Source organism: Asparagus officinalis, chromosome 2 (assembly GCF_001876935.1).
Source record: "Asparagus officinalis chromosome 2, Aspof.V1, whole genome shotgun sequence".
NCBI classification, from domain to species: domain Eukaryota; kingdom Viridiplantae; phylum Streptophyta; class Magnoliopsida; order Asparagales; family Asparagaceae; genus Asparagus; species Asparagus officinalis.
The window spans coordinates 39,893,940-39,906,007 of record NC_033795.1 but is presented as its reverse complement, the minus strand read 5'-3'; the positions used below and the strand labels follow the sequence as shown (position 1 = coordinate 39,906,007).

The following is a 12,068-nucleotide window of genomic DNA, read 5'->3' as shown; positions in this document are numbered from 1 at the left end:
ATGGTCTCTAAAAATTTTAAAACTTAGTAGTATTAATCAATTCAGTTTTTTCTGAGCAATGTAAAGGTGTGACGATGATTACAATGTGTTGTTTGACCAGTTCATTATGTAAACGACGGGTCCAAACTCATTTTTTTTAATTTTTGGGAAAATATAGCTCTTTATAGTAAAATGTAGTTAACTTATTATAAAAGTATAGCTATTTACGTCAAAGTATAGCTCTTTATGATTATAATATAGCTCTTTATTGATAAAGTATAGCTCTCTATGGTCTCTGAAAATTCTAAAACTTAGTGGGATAAATCAAATTTAGTTTTTTCTGAGCAATGTCAAGGTGTGATGATGTGTAAAATGTGTTGTTTGATCACTTCTTCATGTAACCGACAGGTCCAATCTCATTTTTTTTAATTTTTGAGAAAGTATAGCTCTTTATAGTGAAGTGTATGTTAGACCCTAGAGGGGGGGTGATTAGGGTCTTATGCTAATCTAATCCGATTAAATGCCAATTAAAATTAATTAACAAGTTATCCTAGCAAGTATGAAATATAACAACTGTATAAGCTAGGATAAGCAATATGAACAATGAGATATATCCTATATGATGAATATGTATATGCAAGGATATATAAACTAACACAAGATTATATATCCTATCAAAGAGATATACAATATGATATATGTAAGGATATGCAAACACAAGGGTAACATAAACAAATGAAATAGTGGATGAAATAAACAATGAGAGAAAGGCTATAAAGATGAACAATTATAAGTGCTAAGCCAAACTCAAACAAGCAATATGATCACGGAGTTCGGACCTTCCGTCCTACGTCTCCGCTCCCCACTCCCGGGGAGAAATCCACTATGACAACCGGGTTTTCTATGTTCACCCGAATAACGTTTACACCTCACACTCGACTTTCTAGCTAACCGAAAACTTTACAATCGACACTCTTGCAATCACACTCTACACCCTCACAAGTGTTGGACCTAGCCGTGTCTCCCTCAAGTGCTCGGTTACAACCTCTCCCTAGGCTCGTCAACCGACGCTACTTCTCTTGGAACGATCCCCGACTCTCACCACACACTCCTCTCGGTGTACAAGTGTATTACAAAGTGAATCTCACAATAAGGCTCAATATAATAAATGATTGTTCTCAACTATGGATGAGAACACAATGAAAGCTCACACTCAATGTTACAACTCTCACCAACCCAACTATATTATGAATGCAAATACAATAAGCTCAAGTGGGTGTGTGTAACAATGAGATAAAATCAAATCTAAACTCAATATAAAACTAGCTTTAATAGAAATGATAATCAACAAATAATTATAAATAAAAGCTAGAGTAGAGTTTAGAAAACTTCTCAATAGAAGACAAGATGGAGAGATGGAGATTGAAGCCCAAACAAGAAGATAATCTCCTCCACTTGTGAAAACCAAAACAGTTTTAAACCAAACCCTTAAACAAGCTTAAAAAAAGCTTAAACTCTTGTTAAAATCTTTTAAACCATTCTCTTAGCTATATTTTGCACAAACTGAGGTAAGGGGGTATATATATGAAACCCCAAAGGAGAGAGAAAGCCAAGAAAAAGACCAAAATAACATTCTGCAACGGCTCTGAAAATAGCCGTTGGAATGTAATCATTTGTTCGGCGGTCGACCGCGTCGGTCGACCGCGAGCAAAAAAAAAAAACGGGTCGACCGCACCGGTCGACCGATGGAAAATATTGAGCTCTCGGTCGACCGGTGCGGTCGACCGACAAACTCTCTGCTGCCCAGAAACAAATGAACAATTGAGCGGTCGACCGGTGCGGTCGACCGAAATCTGATACAACAGAAAACAGGTTTTTAAAGCTGATTTTGAGACTTTTGAAAATATGTTAAAAATAACAAATGAAGTCCAAAAATAATGAAACTTTGGGAAATATATATAAGCATGTAAATGAACATGTTACAAAAAGAATTTTCCAAATTGCATTTCCCGTTTGTGAAAAATCATCATTTTGCAAAATAGTTCAAAACACGAAAATGTAAACATGTGAATTTTGACATTTTGGCTAAACCATGTTTTGAAACTTTGCACAATGATTATATAGACTTAATAAAATATGTATATGATTATTGTTAAGTCCAAAAACTAAGAATACAGAATTTTCACAAAATTGCATATTCTATGCAATGTTTTCAAAAAACACAATAGTAAATATGAAATATATGATTATATATATATATATATATATATATACGAAGAAACCAATAAATGTGTGTGTATAGATAATTGAGCTTAGAGTACTTAACACACATAATATAAATCCTAAACTAAATTACCCAAGCTATCTTGATCTTTGATGAAGCTCTTCTTGGTAATCTTGCGGATGAAGCCTGAACTTGGATCTTGACTTGAATGTGCATTGCTTCACTCCACTATTCCGCCAACCTCCTCTTGATATGATCGTGTAGGCTCAATCCATCCATCCTCCAACAACGTTGTTTGTCTATAATAAATAAGAAAACACAAATACTAGACAAACAACATTAGAAGTAAATTGTTTGTTAAACATCATCAAAACAAGAAGGCCAACAGTGTAGCGCCTTATTATCAAAGTATAGTTCTTTATGTCAAAGTATAGCTCTTTATGATCATAGTATAGTTGTTTATTGATAAAGTATAGTTCTTTATGGTCTTTAAAAATTTAGAATGTATTGTCTTTGAAAACGTAGATAAGACAACATGAAAGGTTTCGAGCAATGTATAGCAAACAGAAATAACACTAAAACTAACTAAAACAATTACACAAATTTAGAATAACCAAAATAGTTTGTTTTTTATTTTCACCACCAAAACATAATCAACCAAAATAAGTCCATGAAGATCATAATCAAACTGATTTGACAATATTTAAAAAGCATGATATTTTAATCAGCTATTGGTTGGTTACATGTTTGTCGATTATGACCGTACTTATTACATCGGCTACACTTCAACATTCTAGAAGTATTTAATCCAAAAGGGATCTGTTTTGTTTTTTGCCTTCCTCTACTAGCCGAGGTCAATGGAGGTCCAATGTCCATATTCTCCTCCGTTATAATTGGCTTGTCATCATTAGGAACTTGATATATAGGAAAGGAGTAGCACTTGTGGTACACCTTCATGCCAAAATAATCGAAAATATTGGGATACAGTAGTTGATCTCTATGCCTAATTACGGTAGCCGCATGTTTGCAAGGGAGTCCATGAACCTGCTATTAGTGACAAGTACACGTACGGTTCTCCAAATTCACTTTAATAGAGGGGAATCATAATTTCATACAGAACCGACATAGAAGGATTAACATGAAGACAACATGCTCCCTCATTGATTAGGACAAGATGCTCCTCTACACTAGGAACAAGTGGCATGGTCCATTTGTTGGATTCCTCACGTCTATCATAGCTCATTTTCATCATCTTCACCCGGATGTGATCAACTAATTGTGCTATTGGTAAAAATCGGGCTTCCTTTATCCATGTGTTGAATGACTCAGCAAGATTAAATGTTAACCACCTCTACCTGCAACCATGTTATAGCTATAGGAATATTAAAATGCATACAAGTTCAAACACACATATCAGATAATTCAATCAAAAAGCCTAAAAATATGTAAAAATTGTGACCTCTTTCTAGAAAATAACAGTTTGCCCAGTTTTGTGGATTCATATTCAACATTTCAATGAAAACAACAGATGATTTACTCTGGAGCTCGTTGCATTCATTATGATAAGCATGCATTGTGTATGCATATGCCACTCTCTTCATAATATGAACGTAGTCTGTTAGCCCTTATGTTTTGATGATGTTCTTGCAACCACCATTATCGGTACTAATGGCTTATTGAGTATAAATGTAGTAAATTCATTTGTCAAGCTCGTTAGTGCCATCAACGGAGGATGGATGGAATATACGCTACAACGAAGATATCCAAAGGAGGAGGAGGCCAAGAGATGAAGCAACGTTATTTCAAGAACGACAAATTCAATCAAAAGCTTCATCCGATTCAAGCTATATCAAAGCTCAAGTATATTGCTCTCTATATGAGGATATTAGCTTTCTTTTGTTTTTCTCTCTAGTGCTAGAATGTAGGCAAAGAGTTACTGAGTTTACTTGAAGCTATTGGGAATCACACACACGTTTTTAAACTTGTGCTTTTAAGCGTTTTTCACAAAATACTACTTTTCACAAGTATGAGTACCTATATGCAAAATTCTTTTTCCAAGCAGTTTGTTTTTAGTATTAAAAACATTTTACAAAGTTTCAGAATTTTCAGAGGTCAAATGAATATCTTGCAAATATTTCAAGTTGGTCAAAAACCTGTTTTCTGGAAAATATCAGAAATCGGTCGACCGGCGGATTTTGTCTTTGGTCAGCCGCGACTTTTTTAAACGGTCATTTACATCGAACACTGTGCTTTCACTTGTTAGTGATTGGCACAGTCTGTGATGAGGGTCTGGAGAAGAGATTATTATCTCATTTGGGAAGATTGGGTTTTGTTTTAAAATGATTTAAACTTTTCTATAAAAACCCCCCAGACCTCTTCTTCTTCCTCAGCTCTAACGTTTTGAAAACCAGAGAGCTTTCTGTTTTCCTGAGAAAATTTTTCAAAGTCTGTTTTCTCTCTGTTTCAAGTGTGATTCACCTCCCAGCTTCAGTATACCTTCTCTTTGCTATAGGGGCTGTGTAAAGAGAGGTTCTTTCACTGTTTCTTCTGCTGTGTGAGTGAGATCTGTTGAGATCAACTGTGAGGGAGAGTGATCTGTGAGATCAAACTGTGTAGTGAGAGAGATCTGTGGAGATCGCTGTGTAGACGAAGTTCCGGCTTCCAAACCGGGTGTGTAGTGGATTTCTCCTCGAGAGTGGGGAGCAGGGACGTAGGCCAGAGGGCCGAACCTCGTTAACACATCGCGCGTCAAGGATAACGAACTCCTAACTCTATCTCTCTTTCTTTTATCGCATTACTGTTTTGTGGTTTGCTTGTACTGTTTTTTAATTGCATATTAGAGCCTCTTGACCCTAATCACCCCCCCCCCCTCTAGGGTCCAACATAGTCATCCCTAAGTGGTGCTGGTAACCCTTTCTTTGACAAGTTATTCTTATAACTGGCCATTAATGGCGGATGTAATAATTATGATATGAACAAGGAAAGCAATTCTTGACGGAATTTTGAAGCCTATTGTTTCGATCAGAGATTATAACCAGCTCATCATTTAGAGTATATGGATCATCTGAATTGTATAATATATCACGAATGCATTCAAGGAACTACTCCCAATTGTTCTCATTCTCGATTCCACAAATATAAAGAGCTACATAAAACATTCCTCTATCTCCATTCAAAGCGGTAGCGGCAAGTAGAGTTCCTTTGTACCTATCAAAAAGAATGGTGCCAAGAATACAATTGCTCTGCATCCATCGATAAAACCCTTCCAACGAGCACAATATGAGATAAAATTCTAGTAAATCTACCATCTTCGTGTTCTAGATGGACGATTGATGTCGGTTTAGTTTCCATAACTTTATCCGTGTCTTATCTAAGTTGTTCATATGAATGTTTTGCAAATCCATATAACTCATGCTGAACAAGGACTTTCCCACACCAAGCTATTCCATAGGAGATATCAACACCAAACTCTCTCGGAAGCTTCTTTTTAAGATCAATTGCACGATATGTGGGTTGTTCTTTAGTATGGATTTCACGATATTTGAAACCCACTTACGAGATGCCCATGGATGTTCCTTCTCTCCTATGCCTCCTCCAAGACAACTATGTGCACGACCAGTTTTCTTCACATAAAATTGTTTGTTGTCTATACAATGGTTACAATGAACCATCCATTCATAATCAATACCCTTGCATTTTACTATCAAACTTCTAAGGTTATTTTTTAAATAATCAAAGTTAAAACTGAGCGCAATTGAATAATTTCCAATATTTTGCTTTAGATGTTCAATATTTTTAAATTCTTGTCCAACAATTTCAATGATATGATACCACAGAATAGGAATCTAAATACAAGATCTCTCAACTTCATGTAATACATTTTGTGAATTGGATGGATTTTGCGATGAGGAAGCATGTTGTTCCGAAAGAGATATGGTAGGATTCCTGCATGTGATTTTATAGCATATTAGAATATTAAGTCGTTACCTTATTAGACTAGCAACTAAAAACATTACTGAAAATTCATGTGTAGTACTATAGCTCATTAGCAACATATTATATAGTCATAATTATTCTTTCAACTCTAGGAAATTAAATAAACATCGATTAATTTTGTGAAATATAGAATTTACAATATATAACAAGTTATTACCTTATGTGAATGGTGTTTGTCTCTAGACCAAATAATATATCTCGATCTATGTCAACGTGCATCTTAACTATCTTCTTCTTGCAACTTTGATGTACATTGAACATTGTTAAAACATTAACATCATGATGGACACATACAAACAATCCTTCTGTATATGAGACTTCGTAAGTCAATTTCATTGGGCTTAAACACAAAGTAATTCTACTTTGCACCTCAGTCGCTAAATTACTACAAGTCCGCTTAATGTTCATTGGAAACAAGTGATTGTTTCCTCTTAAGTTCATTATTGCACAATATAGCTCTTCATCCATTACTGAAGTTCATAAAAAAAGCAAAATAAGTGGGGCACTTAACTAACAATCAAATATTATCAAACAAACACAAGTTTAGTATGCATTTTCTTATTGTATATGATATAATTCAATTGACATTCAAGATGCAATTCTCTACATTTCTATACAAATATAATTTAATATCCATTTCTACTTATGCGAAGACCAAGATTTTTCTATGTTCTACAGAAATAAAAAATAAATGGTTTTTATTCTTTGTGTCAAATAAAGAAAATATAGAACTTTTAACTTTTCATAGCACTTTTTTAAAAAAGTATAACACTTTTCTAATGCTCACTACACAGGAAATATTCAATAAAAATCGAAGTTTTTTCATGAGAAAATAGTCTTCTTAACAAAAGAAAGGTTTTCTCATCAAAAATTTAGTCTTCCCAACAAATCAAGATATAAAGATGGGATCTCAATCACTTTATAGTTGCCTTCAAAGGTCTTCTTTTACTACAAGAAATGAACATAGGAGATCTCAACTACCGATTTGATGTAGAATTAATGTCTTCTATAAGGAGAAATATTAATGGAGGAGAGGGATTTCTCAATGAGAGAGGAGAAATTAATGGAGGAGAGAGAGAAATTGAAGATGAGTACCAAATTGGTTTTGGTGGAGTGGGAGAGTAGCACGCCTAATTTTCTCGTCATCGTCATTAATGTCATGTACTGTAAGTGATCGTTAATATTTTTTATGAAGAGAGAAACGGCAGTGTTAGGTTTTTTATTTTTTTGAAAAATACCGTACAAGTATAGAGAGGTATTATGGATATTGGGTTTAAAACTAAGTCACATGGGTACATTGGGTGTATTAATATTCGAAAAATAGGATGAGTTTTTAAATAAGTGGGGGTAAAACTTCGGGTTAAAAGAGAAAACCCCTTTAAAAATGAGAAAAATCTTGTACATGCAAAATGCTAAAGAAACATTTAGTCGCAAGAAAAGTTAAAATATACACGAAAGATAGAAGAGAATTACCTTTTAAAAAATATTCTAATAAGAAAATAAGTAAATTTAAAACATACAAACAATTCTATTGGAGATGCAGAGAATTACCTTTTAAAAAAATGTTATAATAAGAAAATCAGTAAATAAAAATTTAAAACATACAAAACAATTCTAAATACCGTACAAGTATAGAGGGGTATTATGGATGTTGGGTTTAAAACTAAGTCACATGGGTACATTGGGTGTATTGATATTCGAAAAATAGGATGGGTTTTTAAATAAGTGGGGGTAAAACTTCAGGTTAAAAGAGAAAACCCCTTTAAAAAATGAGAAAAATCTTGTACATGCAAAGCGCTAAAGAAACATTTAGTCGCAAGAAAAGTTAAAATATGCACGAAAGATAGAAGAGAATTACCTTTTAAAAAATGTTCTAATAAGAAAATAAGTAAATTTAAATTTAAAACATACAAACAATTCTATTGGAGATGTAGAGAATTATCTTTTAAAAAATGTTATAATAAGGAAATAAGTAAATAAAAATTTAAAAATTACAGAACAATTCTATTGGAGATGCAGGGGATCGAACCCTGTACCTCTCGCATGCAAAGCGAGCGCTCTACCATTTGAGCTACATCCCCACTTGTGACTTTTGTCGGTATAATTTTTAACTAACAATTTTATTTCTTTTGCATTGTGCTGCCAAACAAGTAATTAGTTTCAAGCCAACCCTTACGACCTTTCTTAGCACATTATGCTTTAAAAAATCATGTTAATAGGACAATATGTTTAAGTCATTTAGTTGCTGCCAACATTTTTATTTATTGTGGGTTTATTCGTCAACTCATGTACTTTATAAGGTTATTTGTCTATATATCCCTTAAACATGTGTATTTGCAACAAAAAAAACTCCTAATCTCAGTATTTACAAAACTACCCTTTAAATTATCAATTTTGATAAAAAATACCCTCAAAGCAATTAATCATCAACTTTAATAAGCTAATTTTAATAACAATGCAAAACTATCAACCAAATAGTCAAATTTCAGCACCAAGTTGATGATTTGTTGATTTTAGAGGTGTTTTTTCAAAAGTTGATGATTTCAGTGTAGTTTTTCAAATTCTAAGCTTTGGGGATATTTTTGCAAATACCCATGATGTAAGGGGTATATATGCAAATAACCCTACAGGATATAGGTTTCACTTACTCCTGACTTGATATTATATGATATCTATTTTTAACTTCTAATAATAATAATAATAATAATAATAATAACAGTCTCTATTATATATGGTAGAGTTTAAATGTTTTAAAACTCTATGCCTATTTTGCAAAATTATGTAATGCAGGTCCTACTAAAGTTTGACTTACTCCTGGCTTTGAGAAGATAGTGGATATAATCAAAGGGTTTTGCTGTGTATATGCTTTGTTTGTTGTGGGAGGAACATAATGATTTTACTCACGAAAAGAACATAAGGAACCAAGCACTGTGAAAGATGATGCTGATCATAGAATGAAGGAATACAAAAATATTTTGGAGGCCAACAGTAAGCGGCGGCAAACCAAGAGATGGATCCCCCGGACTAGTAATAGTTACAACTAAATGTGAACTGTGCGGTGTTTCATGATCAATCCTAGTGTGAAGTGGGTGCGGTGGCGAGAAATTAGAGATGTGAGTTCATGGTTGGTTTATCAAAGAACATGACTTGGGTTGACGATGTCTCTCTATATGAAGTTTTGGCTGCTCAGCTCGTGAAGCAAGATTTCAAAACATCTTTGTTTGGGTGGAAAGTTGATTTCATTGATGAGTTCAATACAACTTTAGACGTTTACAACAAAGTCAAGAAAATAGCTTTTTTATAAGACTTTTAATAAAAAAAATTACAACTTTCTTTCAAACTACACACAATAGTAGTTTATCTCCTATTGCTTGCGTGAGATCTTGACCGGTGCCGGGGTTTATCCATGGACCGCCTACGGATCGGATCCGGTTGGTAGAAGTATTGATCAGAGCTCCTACTTTACCAATGAAGTATTCACTGAAGTACTGATATCGACCAAGCGAAATCAGTACTCTTCTAGATATTAAGACCAAGCCTAATCTCAAGGAAAAGGGGTATGGGGCTTCGGATCCTTCGAAAGACTCCTTCTTTATGTCGAAGTTCGTCAGGATATAGCTAGCCTCCTCTAAAATTTCGTGCCCCTTGACTCTTCAATCCAGCAGCACCTCGTCCTCTTGATCAAATTCCAGTCCTATAGAATGGAGGCCCTAGGCTTATATTTATAGGGCCTCGGATGCGGTTATTTAGATGAGAATGAGAGATTTAGCCTTATTTTCAGTCAATAACAGCCTACCCACGTGTAGAGATGATATCAAGTCAATTGGGAACCTCTGAAACAGATAAATGCTGTGAAAACCACTTAAAAACCGTAGAAAATGCGTTTGAGGCTCGGGACTACACGACAGACCACGGCAACCCGCGTGGGCGCGGGTCACCAAGTGGTGACCCGCGTGAGCGCGGGTCACCCATTGGTGACCCGCGAACCCATGGGTCACCAAGTGGTGACCCGCGTGACCGTAGGACACCTCTAGGTGACCCGCGCCCTCACGCGGGTTTCGAGGCTTTCTCTTTGCTTTCCGGTGTTTCCCGACTCTCTCGGTCTTGTGTTTCCTGCCGTTTTGTGTATTTGATTGTCTTGTTGACTTATAAGCTTTACTAACTTACTTCACATGCTCGTTAGCTTCTTTACGGTACTTGGAGCTGACAGACAGGCGTAGCGGCCACTTGGAGTTGACCGACAGGCGCGATGGCCACTTGGAGCTGACCGACAAGCGCGACAGCCACTCGGATGATCCTTCTTGACTCGGATGATGACGTTCATCGTCTTCCATTCGTCTCGAGCTGCGTGCGGAAACCTATAGGTATTTTTAGACGCCTACAATTGCTAGAACTGGATGCTGCAGCCGGGGTTATTACTATTCACGATGCTAATGATAATACCTCTTACATTGGCCTTAGCTGCATAGATGTTAGCGAGTTGGCATTGAAATTTAATTACTTTTGTTGCCCTGCGGTACCTAGAACGTGTGGGGTTGCACATGCACTAGTAAAGAAGTCCCGTCGAGCGTGGCCACTTGGAGTTGACCGACAGGCGCGATGGCCACTTGGAGCTGACCGACAAGCGCGACAGCCACTCGGATGATCCTTCTTGACTCTGATAATGATATTCATCGTTTTCTCTTTATCTCGAGCTACGTGCGAGAACCTATAGTTATTTTTAGACGCCTACAGATACCCCCTCCAAAGTGTTTCAGCCTCATTTTTTTATAGAGGAGTCTGAAATATTTTGGATATGATACGTCCAATCTTTAATTTTTTTGATTTCTTCAGCTCTCAGTCTATTCAGTATTTATCGAATAGCTAAAATTCTTCTGGTACTATGTTTATCGCCTGACCATTGTCGAAACCTCAAACTGGGATTGATGCGTTAATATCCGAATCAGTTCTTGTCGTTGAATCGATTTCTGAACAGATCATCTTCATCAGGAATTTATGTCTGAATACGATCGAATTTCTTAGGATAATTCATTCATCCGAAATATCATTCTGAGCCTTGTTTTTTTAGAATTATTGACATGTTGATCAACGTCGGCCTTCTCCTACAACGCGTTAACCTGTGGTAACATAGTTTATACTCGTACGTTTGCTGGAGTCTACATAGTTTAAATTCTTAAGGTGTTGGAGCGGGGAGGACCAGATTATACTCATATACTCGTGGGAGTTTCAGGAATCAGTTTAGCCTCGTGTACCCGTTGGAGGTTGTTGGGTTATCCTTAAGAATCTTACACGTAATATTCTCCAGGAACTTCCCGTCAAGAGTGGAAAATAGTTTAGACCCGTATACCCCCTTGGAGTATGAACACGGGTATTGAATACATCGAAGACGAGTGAAAGTGGGCAAAAATACCACGAAAACTACCGTCAGACTAACCCTGCGTGTGGGTCGGGTCAAAGTGACCCGACCCTACACGGGTCAGGTCCAAGTGACCCGCACTCGTGCGGGTCACTCGATGGTGACCCGTACGAACGCGGGTCACACATACCTGACCTGCACGAACACGGGTCATGAGTGCTGGGGTTTTTATAAAACCCGATTTCTTTCTCCCTTTTTCTTTTCTACTACCAACTTCGAAGAAACTCCTCCATCAGAATTTTGTTCCCCTAAGTTCGGTTCTCCTATAGACTTCTTCTTCTTTGAGGATTCTTCTCCAACAAGGATTCTGAATTCACAAACCCCTTAAATCTTCTCAACATCTTCACCGAGGCAAGTTAGGGTTTTGGTCGTTCTTTGGCTCAGATTTGAGCTCCTCAATTCAAGCTCCCGCCGATCACGGGTTCAGACTCTTCATTGGGTTCTTCATGACTA

At 36.2% G+C, this 12,068-nt stretch overlaps 1 non-coding gene across 1 annotated transcript; it reads right to left on the bottom strand.

Moving 5' to 3' along the window:
- On the bottom strand, positions 8,208-8,280 carry TRNAA-UGC. Its single transcript has one exon. It is a non-coding gene; the product is annotated as a tRNA-Ala (tRNA).